At 48.0% G+C, this 13,930-nt stretch overlaps 1 protein-coding gene across 9 annotated transcripts in view; it reads right to left on the bottom strand.

Annotated features, from left to right (window-relative positions):
- FBRSL1 (fibrosin like 1) overlaps positions 1–9,575 on the bottom strand; it is an 857,080-nt gene extending 847,505 nt beyond the window's left edge. For 4 of the 9 annotated variants that reach the window (XM_063964681.1, XM_063964689.1, XM_063964684.1 and 1 more), the window contains exon 1: positions 9,412–9,574. The gene's annotated coding sequence lies outside the window, so the exon portion shown is untranslated. Of the gene's footprint in view, positions 1–9,411 lie in introns of all 9 variants that reach the window. The other 5 variants (XM_063964683.1, XM_063964685.1, XM_063964688.1 and 2 more) reach the window with 3 other exon arrangements.
- Between the last annotated feature and the right edge of the window lie 4,355 nt (positions 9,576–13,930).

The following is a 13,930-nucleotide window of genomic DNA, read 5'->3' as shown; positions in this document are numbered from 1 at the left end:
CCTTGGAGACAGGGTTATCCGCTGATGCATCTGAAGATGCGATCCGGACCATTTTCCCAGCAGATCCCACTGAAAAGTTCTTGCGTGAAATCTGCCGAATGGAATCGCTTCGTAAGAAGCCACCATTTTTCCCAGGAACCTTGTGCAATGATGCACTGACACTTTTCCTGGTTTTAGGAGGTTCCTGACTAGCTCGGATAACTCCCTGGCTTTCTCCTCCGGGAGAAACACCTTTTTCTGGACTGTGTCCAGAATCATCCCTAGGAACAGCAGACGTGTCGTCGGAGACAGCTGCGATTTTGGAATATTTAGAATCCACCCGTGCTGTCGTAGAACTACTTGAGATAGTGCTACTCCGACCTCCAACTGTTCTCTGGACCTTGCCCTTATCAGGAGATCGTCCAAGTAAGGGATAATTAAGACGCCTTTTCTTTGAAGAAGAATCATCATTTCGGCCATTACCTTGGTAAAGACCCGGGGTGCCGTGGACAATCCAAACGGCAGCGTCTGAAACTGATAGTGACAGTTTTGTACCACGAACCTGAGGTACCCTTGGTGAGAAGGGCAAATTGGGACATGGAGGTAAGCATCCTTGATGTCCAGGGACACCATATAGTCCCCTTCTTCCTGGTTCGCTATCACTGCTCTGAGTGACTCCATCTTGATTTGAACCTTTGTATGTAAGTGTTCAAATATTTCAGATTTAGAATAGGTCTCACCGAGCCGTCTGGCTTCAGTACCACAATATAGTGTGGAATAATACCCCTTTCCTTGTTGTAGGAGGGGTACTTTGATTATCACCTGCTGGGAATACAGCTTGTGAATTGTTTCCAATACTGCCTCCCTGTCGGAGGGAGACGTTGGTAAAGCAAACTTCAGGAACCTGCGAGGGGGAGACGTCTCGAATTTCCAATCTGTACCCCTGGGATACTACTTGTAGGATCCAGGGGTCCACTTGCGAGTGAGCCCACTGCGTGCTGAAACTCTTGAGACGACCCCCCACCGCACCTGTTTGTACGGCCCCAGCGTCATGCTGAGGACTTGGCAGAAGCGGTGGAAGGCTTCTGTTCCTGGGAATGGGCTGCCTGCTGCAGTCTTCTTCCCTTACCTCTATCCCTGGGCAGATATGACTGGCCTTTTGCCCGCTTGCCCTTATGGGGATGAAAGGACTGAGGCTGAAAAGACGATGTCTTTTTCTGCTGAGATGTGACTTGGGGTAAAAAAGGTGGATTTTCCAGCTGTTGCCGTGGCCACCAGGTCCGATGGACCGACCCCAAATAACTCCTCCCCTTTATACGGCAATACTTCCATGTGCCGTTTGGAATCTGCATCACCTGACCACTGTCGTGTCCATAAACATCTTCTGGCAGATATGGACATCGCACTTACTCTTGATGCCAGAGTGCAAATATCCCTCTGTGCATCTCGCATATATAGAAATGCATCCTTTAAATGCTCTATAGTCAATAAAATACTGTCCCTGTCAAGGGTATCAATATTTCCAGTCAGGGAATCCGACCAAGCCACCCCAGCGCTGCCCATCCAGGCTGAGGCGATCGCTGGTCGCAGTATAACACCAGTATGTGTGTATATACTTTTTAGGATATTTTCCAGCCTCCTATCAGTTGGCTCCATGAGGGCGGCCGTATCTGGAGACGGTAACGCCACTTGTTTTGATAAGCGTGTGAGCGCCTTATCCACCCTAAGGGGTGATTCCCAACGCGCCATAACTTCTGGCGGGAAAGGGTATACCGCCAATAATTTTCTATCGGGGGAAACCCACGCATCATCACACACTTCATTTAATTTATCTGATTCAGGAAAAACCACATGTAGTTTTTTCACACTCCACATAATACCCTTTTTTGTGGTACTTGTAGTATCAGAAATATGTAACATCTCCTTCATTGCCCTTAACAAGTAACGTGTGGCCCTAAAGGAAAATACGTTTGTTTCTTCACCGTCGACACTGGAGTCAGTGTCCGTGTCTGTGTCTGTGTCGACCGACTGAGGTAAAAGGACGTTTTAACGCCCCTGACGGTGTTTGAGACGCCTGGACAGGTACTAATTGGTTTGCCGGCCGTCTCATGTCGTCAACCGACCTTGCAGCGTGTTGACATTATCACGTAATTCCTTAAATAAGCCATCCATTCCGGTGTCGACTCCCTAGAGAGTGACATCACCATTACAGGCAATTGCTCCGCCTCCTCACCAACATCGTCCTCATACATGTCGACACACACGTACCGACACACAGCACACACACAGGGAATGCTCTGATAGAGGACAGGACCCCACTAGCCCTTTGGGGAGACAGAGGGAGAGTTTGCCAGCACACACCAAAAACGCTATAATTATACAGGGACAACCTTTATATAAGTGTTTTTCCCTTATAGCATTTTAATATATATAGTCATATCGCCAAATAAGTGCCCCCCCTCTCTGTTTTAACCCTGTTTCTGTAGTGCAGTGCAGGGGAGAGCCTGGGAGCCTTCCCACCAGCATTTCTGTGAGGGAAAATGGCGCTGTGTGCTGAGGAGAATAGGCCCCGCCCCCTTTTCGGCGGGCTTCTTCTCCCGTTTTTCTGAGACCTGGCAGGGGTTAAATACATCCATATAGCCCCCAGGGGCTATATGTGATGTATTTTTAGCCAGAATAAGGTACTATCATTGCTGCCCAGGGCGCCCCCCCCAGCGCCCTGCACCCTCAGTGACCGCTGCTATGAAGTGTGCCGACAACAATGGCGCACAGCTGCAGTGCTGTGCGCTACCTTATGAAGACTGAAAAGTCTTCTGCCGCCGGTTTCTGGACCTCTTCACTTTTCGGCATCTGCAAGGGGGTCGGCGGCGCGGCTCCGGGACGAACCCCAGGGTGAGACATGTGTTCCGACTCCCTCTGGAGCTAATGGTGTCCAGTAGCCTAAGAAGCCAATCCATCCTGCACGCAGGTGAGTTCACTTCTCTCCCCTAAGTCCCTCGATGCAGTGAGCCTGTTGCCAGCAGGACTCACTGAAAATAAAAAAACCTAACAAAACTTTTACTCTAAGCAGCTCTTTAGGAGAGCCACCTAGATTGCACCCTTCTCGGCCGGGCACAAAAATCTAACTGAGGCTTGGAGGAGGGTCATGGGGGGAGGAGCCAGTGCACACCACCTGATCCTAAAGCTTTTACTTTTGTGCCCTGTCTCCTGCGGAGCCGCTATTCCCCATGGTCCTGACGGAGTCCCCAGCATCCACTTAGGACGTCAGAGAAAAGTAAATGGAGGTTCTATGAAAACAAAAAAGCCATTTTATTGATCACCTTACAACGTAAAGCTTCCATATCAAACAGTTAAACTGGGCATACACGGTCAGATAAAATACCTGTCAGACCAAGAGACATTTTATCTGACAGCCTGACACCCAGCAGACACAGTGGCCATACAATGCAGTGATCGCAAAAACGCGCTATAGCGCGTTTTTTACCCCAAAATGAGGACTGGGGACTCACTTTTTAAAAATGGGCGGGTCCCCGGGGACGCGCTCCGTTGGAATTGCTCTCTGACGTTATTGGTCAGAAGTGTGTCAGGCGGCAGCTGCTGCTGGGCGGGAATATGGCGGTGCCGGGAGCTGGTAACACGCTGATGATAGGACTGAGGGACGGACCCGTTATCGTCAAGCCACGGGAAGTAGCAGCGCGGCGCTCCGGGGCTTGAAACACACTTGTCAACTTCTCCCTAACTGCACTAGTCCACGGGCGGGGAGAGGGGGGGGGTCAGTCCGCGACGCAAGATCACTGATGATACGGGAGGTGCCGGAGCCGCTGCTAGATGACATCACCTGGCAGAGTGATGAAGCAAGCCGGACCCGCCACCTGGGAACAGATATCTGCACAGAGCTGCCAGTGCAGAGGTAATTTAGCTGGGGTCTGAGGATGTAGGGACACAGGGAAGGGGTGTGAGTGCTGTGCTGAGCCAGTGTGCGGACCGGACAGAAACTGAACAGCAGCAGGCTAATGCTGCCTTAACAGTGTCTGCCAGCCCAGTATCCCCCCACCATTACTGACCCTGCCAGCCCAGTGTTTCCACCTTCCCACCCCAACAAGCCCACTGTGTTTTCTCACTGCCCCTCCCATCTAGAACCCCCATGTCAGTCCAGGCACACTGATTCCCCTCCCCAACTCAGCCCAGTGTTACCTCCTCACACCCCTATCTCTCTGCCCTTCTACCTGGCGCAGTGTGTATAACGTGCTTTACCTGAGCGCAATGTGAATAACGTGCTCTACCTGGGCGCAATGTGAATAACGTGCTTTACCTGGGCGCAATGTGAATAACGTGCTTTACCTGGGCGCAATGTGAATAACGTGCTTTACATGGGCGCAATGTGAATAACGTGCTTTACCTGGGCGCAATGTGAATAACGTGCTCTTCCTGGCGCAGTGAGTATAACGTGCTCTGCCTGGCGCAGTGATGTATAACGTGCTCTGCCTGGCGCAGTGATGTATAACGTGCTCTGCCTGGCGCAGTGATGTATAACGTGCTCTGCCTGGCGCAGTGATGTATAACGTGCTCTGCCTGGCGCAGTGATGTATAACGTGCTCTGCCTGGCGCAGTGATGTATAACGTGCTCTGCCTGGCGCAATGTGTATAACGTGCTCTGACTGGCGCATTGTGTGTAATGTGCTCTGACTGGCGCATTGTGTGTAATGTGCTCTGACTGGCGCAGTGTGTGTAACGTGCTCTACCTGGCGCAGTGTGTGTAAAGTGCTCTGCCTGGCGCAGTGTGTGTAACGTGCTCTACCTGGCGCAGTGTGTGTAACGTGCTCTGCCTGGCGCAGTGTGTGTAACGTGCTCTGCCTGGCGCAGTGTGTGTAACGTGCTCTGCCTGGCGCAGTGTGTGTAACGTGCTCTGCCTGGCGCAATGTGTGTAACGAGCTCTGCCTGGCGCAATGTGTGTAACGAGCTCTACCTGGCGCAATGTGTGTAACGAGCTCTACCTGGTACAGTGTGTGTAACGTGCTCTACCTGGTGCTGTGTGTGTAACGTGCTCTACCTGGTGCAGTGTGTGTAACGTGCTCTACCTGGTGCAGTGTGTGTAACGTGCTCTACCTGGTGCAGTGTGTGTAACGTGCTCTACCTGGTGCAGTGTGTGTAACGTGCTCTACCTGGTGCATTGTGTATAGCGTGCTCTACCGGTCGCATTGTGTATAACGTGCTCTACCTGGTGCAATGTTTATATTTGATTTACTTGGTGCAATGTGTCTTTAGTGTTCTACCTGGTGCAATGTTTATATGTGCTCTACCTGGTGCAATGTATATAACGTGCTCTACTGGGCGCAATGTGTATAATAATGCGCTCTAACGTGCACAATGTGTATAAAGTGCTCTACCTGGCGTAATGTGTGTAACGTGCTCTGCCTGGCGCAATGTGTATAAAGGGCTCTACCTGGTGCAATGTGTGTAATGTGCTCTACTTGGATCAAAGTGTATAGCGAGCTGTACCTGGAGCAAAGTGTACAACATGCTGTACCCGGTGCAATATGTATAATGTGCTCTACCTGGCGCAGTGTGTATAGGAGGTTCTACCTAGTGCAATCTGTATAAGCGGCACTACTGCGTGGTGTAATGTGAATTGGCACTATTATGTTGTCACGCCCCTTCACCATGAAGCCACGCCCCTCAAATTTTGCGGCGCGCCTTCGGCGCGCACTGCCTGTGCTTTGCGTTCTGGTAAGGTGGAACACCAATTCACTTTCTGCCTAAGGGCACCAAAATGTCTAGTTACAGCTCTGGTGCAGGGTGTCCTGCATGCTACACAGCCCAGCAGCACTATCACCTCATCCCCCCACCTTGCAACACTTTTGTAGTGTCCAAACAAGATTAAGATTAATAAGAACCTTCATTTCGATGGGACCCAGAAAAGGACCGGTAGGACCCCACTTTTTGAAAGTGAGGGGTCCCTGGGACCCACTTTTTTTTTGGATTAGCGCGATCACTGCAATGGGGTCAATTCTATTCTCCGACAGTTGAATAGCGCTGGGAATTAGCTCCCGACGCTATTCAATTCAGCTCCAGTTAAGTCGGCGATAGCCCGTTCTCACCGACTAAACAGGTTGAATTGTCGGGAGAACGGGCATTCTCCGACTTAACTCCCCGGCACGAGGCGGATTCCCAACAGAATCAGCCTCGCGCCGGCCGCGAGGCAGCACTTTTGTCGGGTTTCTTCTCTCATCCCCCGGGGATGAGAGAAGAATTCCCGACAATTGAGGGTCACTCGTCGCTGTATTGAATAGCGCCAGGAGCAAACTCCCGGCGCTATTCAGCTGTCAGAGAATAGCATTTACCCCAATGTGAGATATTTCCCCATACCTCCCCTGTGAAGGAACAGTAGAAATGTTGGCTGGTCGGCCGCAGTAGTGCATACACTGCCAGATGCAACCAAGCGATATTCGGATCAGTCAGACATGTTGGGAGAATTTTTCACGTCTGACTGTCCATAAATCAATCGCAGGTATACACAACACGATTACTGCTCCAATCAGCGGATCGGGGCAATGATCGCATAATGTTTGCCCTGCTTAGATAGACGTCCAATACAGAAATTAATGTGGCTGCCTGGTTGTTGCAGGTAGCAAGTGTCACTGGCACACATCAACACCAGTCACTTGCATTATACTTTTAGTGGCTGTTTCTCTGTCAATAACACTGCAACACAAATTTGTATTCATTATTGGGGTTAAGTTACTTTAGATTCCTAGCTCAGCAGGTTCTTGAAGAGGTCAAGAAAGATCTACTTGGCAGGACATATGCCCTTATTTTCAAACTATTTGTATATCAATAGATAAAAATAATAAACATTAAATAGTAATTTCAGGCTTCAACTGCTTTGCGTTATGTTTCAGAAAATACATTGTTAATTGGGAGCATCCACTATGGGATATATTCAATTAGAGTCGGAAATTGCCGTCTTGTCGGGAATACAGCAGTTTCCGACTGGAATACGTCGGAAGGGGTTCTGACCTATTCATAGAAACATAGAATTTGACAGCAGATAAGAACCACTTGGCCCATCTAGTCTGCCCCTTTTTTTTATCCTTTAGGTAATCTCAACCGTTTTTGAACCTTAATTCTTGGTTAATTCTCTGTAATTCTTTGTATTCAATCCGGGCTCAGTTTTTCCGACAAGTCGGGAAATCCGTATTGTTGGAATGCTGTCGGAATACACACGGATCTGCGGCTTGAGACGCCTGTATTGTCGGAAACGGGGACAAACCAGACAGGTTTTAGCCCAGTTTCTGACAATGTCAATCCTACTTTTTAAAAAGTCGGATTGACACTGTCGGGAACGGGCCAAACTTGTCGGGTTTGGTCCGGCATTGAATAGAGAGCTGTCGGGTCCTTTCCATCGGAAAGGACCCGACAGCAATTCAATATACCCTTTAAAGTTAATAGTTGTATAGTAATTATTTGTTTTGCATCGTCTGTCATATATAGTCTCCATTATCACAAACCTGAATCACCAGCTACAAAAAATATGACCGCAAGTATTAATCATAATGATATGACTAAAAAATATTTTATGTCCAACGTATATAAAAAGTAACCTCAATAGACACTTAAAAAATATGCACTTACATTTTATCTACAATATTCTGCAATACACAACTGTCAGATCTATATTATATTATAATCTACACCAAAAACTGTATTAGGGTTGGGTATGGAATCCCGGCGGTCATAATACAGACACCGGGGTCGCCAGGCCGGCAGCGGGTCAGCACTAGAAAGTCCCTTGCGGGACACAAGTGGGAATATCCCTGGCACAGCTGTTAGCATTCTCGACGGTCGAGATCATGGTGTCGGTATTCTGACTGCTGGGATCCTGACCATCGCAATATTAACTACATCCCCTGTATTACCTATACCCCTTTTCCACTAAAAGCACGGGTCGCAGCCGCGTCGCCTGACACGGCTGCGACCCGTGCTACAGCCCCTTTTGAACAGCGCTCACCAACCCGGCAGATTGCCGGGTTGGTGACGCTACTACTGACGCGGCAGGGGCGGCGCTGGGAGATCACATGGTCTCCCAGCGCCGCCCTCCCTATACACTGTGAACGGGAGCCGTGTCGCCTCGACACGGTACCCGTTCACTCTAGACAGCTAGCCGGGTTGAACACGTGTTCAACCCGGCTAGCTACCCGGGTAGGATTCCCGGATCACTTGATCCGTGAATTTGCCGGGGAACCCTTTTCCACTAGGGCAAGACACGGGTAAATGCACGCCCCCGCGCATTTACCCGTGTTTCTAAGAGCTAGTGGAAAAGGGGTATTACACACATACTGTATATGTAGAAGGTTCAAAGGAACATGGAACTGGATTACATATACCTGTACTCGGGTTTAAATAGCTGCACCATGTTGTACTGCACACCAGGCAGAGAAATAGTTAATATATACATTACTGAATATAAAGTGGAGTCTAGGTTTTTCAGACTTACAGCATAAGCAATAAACATCCAAAGAAAGAGAATATATATATATATATATATATATATATATATATATATATATATACACATATATATGCTAGCTGGCCAGGGGGACAAGTAACCATCTTCCCCCCCAGGCCAGTGCAATTTAAGTGTTTCAGGGCCACCTGACTGCAGGTTCCCTGTGAAAAGCTGGGCCACTTCCTTGAGTCTGCCCCCAGGCTGAAAGTTGCCAGCCCCTGATGTATATTTTTTATGGGATGTAGTTATGTGACCAGTGGTCAGGAGACCGCCGGTCACAATACTGACCACTATATCCCGAAACCTGAAAATCCCAACAGTCGACATGCCGACTAACAGGGACTATTCCCACTCGTGGGTGTCCAAGACTGCAAGGTGCTTCGTTGCGCTTGCCCCCTCCGCTGGCATTCTGCAGCCGGGATGCTGACCGCCGGTAATGTGGCCCCAACTCTATACATATTTTACACAAATATCCAATATATACAGCTCTGCACATACATGCACACCAGATCCATGACAGTCTCACACTGGCTTTGTTTGCAAGTTGTCAAAGATAGCGATTAACCCTTTCAAAGCTGACAATTTAGTTATCTACTATAAAGATATATATATACACACATACATACACTTACACATATATGAATACATACATACACACACAATAAAGCAGACATTGGACATGATGATTTCCCGAGCAGGAACTAATCACTGTATCACCACCCATGCATAGTATGACATGATACATTAACACAGTGCTATCAGTGTGTCTGTGTGTTAATAATAAGCCTGCATCCCCTCCCCCAACCCTGAAACCGTGATCCTAGAGAGGCTCCCCCTCTCGGATTCTGCAGCCCGCACTACCCCCGGTTCCCAGGCAGGACACGGGGCAATCTACATGACACAGACAAAAAAATCGGTTACTTAACTGCACGGCGGCGGCGGCTCCGAGAGGTCTCTATGGGTACAAGCTTATGGAAAAGCACGGAAGGGATACCTCCGCAAGATACAAGGCAGTCGAATTACTCCGCGGCACCAGCCTCAGAAAAAAGTCCCACTTCTTGATTGTGCGAGGAGGAGGGAGAGGGAATTACAGTGTTATCACAGGGAGAGTCCTCCTCAGGCAGCACGAGCAGCAGCAATAAGTTTGTGAGAGCGTGACCTGGGCTGGGGATGGGAATGGCACAGCTCATGTTATAGAGGGTAGAGCTGGACAGGAGGATGAAGTTCACTGCTTATTCGGCCAGCTTCTTATTCACTTCAATTTTACTCTAGCTTCTTTTTCAGAAAACTTTATTTTTAAAAACAAAAAGGGGAAATTCAATTGCTGGTGAATCCAAATCAGTGCGGCAATAGCTTCATCTCGCACGAAAGTGTTCATTGCCCCATAGGATAGCGAGCACTTTTGTGCAAATTTGACTTTTGGCCAGCTGGGCAAAGGGTTAGAGATGGGGCGCAGTTGCTGGCGTCTAAATGCTATGCCAATTTGCACCCTTTTGCCTGGAATTTAATTCCCCTCTTAAATCTTAAGTGTTCACGGACGTAATATTGGACAGCTACAAAACAATTACCGTTATGTAAATTTACAATTGTAATTATTATCGTCTAACATGAGTTAGTACATGAAACCAGAAGACAAAGCACAGGCACTATGTTTTATCAGTTTTAGTAAGTAGCTTATAGTGCAATAGATAGAGAAAAGAGACTGGTGAGGGGGCACTCTTATTTAATAAAAAATAACAATCTCATAGAAAACAAACAAATAGTAACCTTGACACAGGACAACAAATTTTAATATGGTGAATTTGGAATTATTCTGAGGTTGTTTGTAATTTGGGGCTGCTGTGTGAAATATAATGGACATGGAACTGTTCCATATATTGAACATTGATCCTTCAAAGATACAGGGGTGGAATACTGAGGCCATATGTATTAATAACTGCTGATCTGCTGTGATTATTAACACTACATTTTATAGCGGATATTTACATTTTTAATTAAAATATCTCTTTTATGTACGTAGGGAAACCCGTGGGGACATCGTTAGTGATAACCGCTGTCCCTGTGAGTTACTTCCCCAGCATTTTGGGGTTTGCCACGTTTGTGAAAAATTCTGACGAGGGAATCTGACCTTGCGCATGTGCACAGTGGTGGTCGTTCCGAGTTGATCGCTCGTTAGCAGTTTTTAGCAGTCGTGCAAACGCTATGCCGCCCCCCACTGGGGAGTGTATCTTAGCTTAGCAGAAATGCGAACAAAAGGATCGCAGAGCGCCTACAAAATATTTTTGTGCAGTTTCTGAGTAGCTTCAGACCTACTCAGTGCTTGCGATCACTTCAGACCATTCAGTTCCTGATTTTACGTCACAAACACGCCCTGGGTTCGCCCAGCCACGCCTGCGTTTTTCCGAACATTCCTTGAAAACGGTCAGTTGACACCCAGAAACGCCCTCTTCCTGTCAATTACTCTGCGGCTGCCTGTGCGACTGAAAAGCATCGTTAGACCCTGTGTAAAACTACTTTGTTCATTGTAATAGTACGCCACGTGTGTGCATTGCGTCACATACGCATGTGCAGAAGTGCCTTTTTTTGCCTCATCGCTGCACAGCGAACGAATGCAGCTAGCGAACAACTCGGAATGACCACCTGTGTCACTTCCCAGAATCGTTGCAGGTGCTGTGGGAAGGGGATTGAAATTTCTCTTTCCTGCTGCTCCAATGCCTCTATATCTTAAAGCAATTTACACCATGTGAAGACGGTGCACACTAAACCGGTCAAACTCTTTAGGATTTGAACAGGGATGGGGAACCTTTGTCCCTCCAGCTGTTGTTGAACTACACATCCCAGCATGCCCGGCAACAGTTGTAGCATGGCCAAATGGCAAAACTGTAGCAGGGCATGCAGGTATATGTAGAACATAGGGGTGAAATCATAGTCCCCGTTGATAATAATGGGGACTGTGATCTGTAGTGCTAATTAGCCTTCTGCACAAGATTTCCGTTAAATCTCCCCAGCATTATGCTATTAGCATATAGCCACAAACCATAAAATTATACAGAAACTTTAGCTTCTATATAATTTCATGGGGAAAAAACTTGAAAAGCAGGCCCATTATTAAGATATAACAATGTTTTATCCATACAGATGCATGACAAACACTACACACTTTGTTGTTTCTATAATGGGTGCCCCCATATTTTAATACCTTTCCAGGAGTCCTGCGTCGGACGCTGTAACCGATGCGAAAATCATACCCTAAATGGCAGACGTGCATGCGCAGTAGTTAACTTGGTCGCCGTAACATGGCGGGCACCATGTTTTCGGAGACCTGTGCAGTAGACTCTGGCACAATGCCGGGAACTTCTGCACTGTACAGAGGAGGGGGCCCACCTGGACTCTGCACAGGGGGCCCCTCCTCTGTTAAAACGCCCCTCACTACACAATTTCTCTATCACAGGTATGGGACTCCATTTTTAATTCCACAGGCAGAGCCGTTTCTTGCGGTGGGCGAGGTGTGCCTTCACACGGGGCGCCCGCCGTGGCTCTTTTGGTGGCTCCTGGTGCTCCCCCCCCCCGTCATTACTACTCTGCTTGGGGGGTTGGAGTTTCATGTAATGATGCATTTGCATCGTGATGTCACAACACAAACGCATCATTACACGAAACTCCACCTCCGAGCGGAGTACTAATGTCGGGGTGGAGGGGGAGCCAGGACATAGCAATGGGCTGACTGGCAAACGGGCGGGTTGGCTGACGAATGGGCAGGAGGAAGAGGATAAAGATGCTGGCGGGCGGGCGCTGTAAACACCCGATAAGCACTACACAGCCCTGTCAACTAGCATTACACAGCCCTGGCAACTGACATTACACTGTGTAATGTCAGTTGCCAGGGCTGTGTACTGCTAGTTGACAGGGCTGTGTAATGCCAGGGCTGTGTAATTTACACAGCCCTGGCAACTGGCATTACACAGCCCTGGCAACGATCATGACACCCATCCCAGAGCATGAAACCACTGGCAACCAGCATGGATTCCAGAGCATGAAACCACTGGCAACCAGCATGGATTCCAGAGCATGAAACCCCTGGCAACCAGCATGACACCCAGTGCGTGAAACCCTTGCCAGCGAGCAGGTAATTTAAAAGTAATTAGAAGCTTTACTGTAGGGCATAATGTATCAAGGGCATTGCATACTATGGTGCAAGGGGCATTAATGTGTGGGGCTTAATATGGTGGAATTAATTTTTTTTTTACCTGTGGTGGCCATGATCTGTTGTTGGTGCAGGGTCAAAAACTGGGGTGTAAAGTAATCTTTTCAGGCGAGACCGTGCCCATTTTTAGCAAGACAACGGCCATTTTAGCGAGGCCACGCATCCCTGTCGTATTTTTTAATCTCGCACTGGGAGCCAAATTGGCTAGAAACAGCCCTGTCCACGGGCACACTTGGAGCTAATGGTACTATTTACACGTTTTCTATGTCATTTTTATGACATGACATTTCAACAAGCAGCAGATTGAAAACTACACAACATTATGCAATAGCACTTCACTATATGTAACAGCATGACTTCTACACAATTTATTTCACATGTGCAGTGGCTTAAACAAAAATTTCAACAGTTATAGCTTCTCAAAGCTGATGTTCCACTTGTGGAACGTTGGTGCATAAAAAGGTAACGTACAAGTAAACGTGAATATAGTCCCAGTATGCCAATTAATAAAATAGATGATCGATTAAGACGATTATATAAACAATATATATAGTATGTCAAACTATGTCTTCCAGTGGACAAGTATTAAAAGAGTCTGCAAAATAAGAGAGTAGTTAGTGCAGAGGCATTATACCACGTGTTCTCACAGACTAGTCAATGGTGTGAACAGGAAATGTGTTGAACTGACAAAATTATATCCAATGGTACCGGGCTGCGGGAGCACATCTACCCTTTGGCCAGGATGGCACTTGCCAGGGGCGCCAGATGAAGAGGGGCGCTGCCCAGCAGTGTCACCCGCGGACAAAGGGTAGTTGCAGTTTGTACAAGCGGCACCAGTCCTCCCCTCCCCGTGCAGTTCCTGACCTGAAGTGACGCCCGGCAATGACTAAAGCAGGCAGCAGCGGCAGCCAGTATTATTTGCGCTGGTATCTGGCGGCTCTGTGCAGCACTGCAATAAAGAAACTCTGCATAAACTACAGCTCCCATCAGCCCTTGCTGCCAGAGCTCACAGCAGTTTCTTTATTGTAGTGCTGTGCTGAGCCGCCGGACACCAGCGCAAATAACACTTGCTGCCACTGCTGCCTGCTTACGTAGTGTAGTGGCTCTCATTTTGTTTCAGCGCAAGACACCCTAATACAAGGTACAGATGCTATTGTGCATCACCTATCTGGTCATATCTTACACCCCTACAAACCATTTCTGCCATCTTAACAAAATAGTTAGCATACTACTGTCAGGAA

The sequence above is a fragment of the Pseudophryne corroboree genome, chromosome 1 (assembly GCF_028390025.1).
Source record: "Pseudophryne corroboree isolate aPseCor3 chromosome 1, aPseCor3.hap2, whole genome shotgun sequence".
NCBI classification, from domain to species: Eukaryota; Metazoa; Chordata; class Amphibia; order Anura; family Myobatrachidae; genus Pseudophryne; species Pseudophryne corroboree.
Note: the sequence above shows the minus strand (reverse complement) of the source record. Positions and strands in the feature narration are given on the sequence as shown.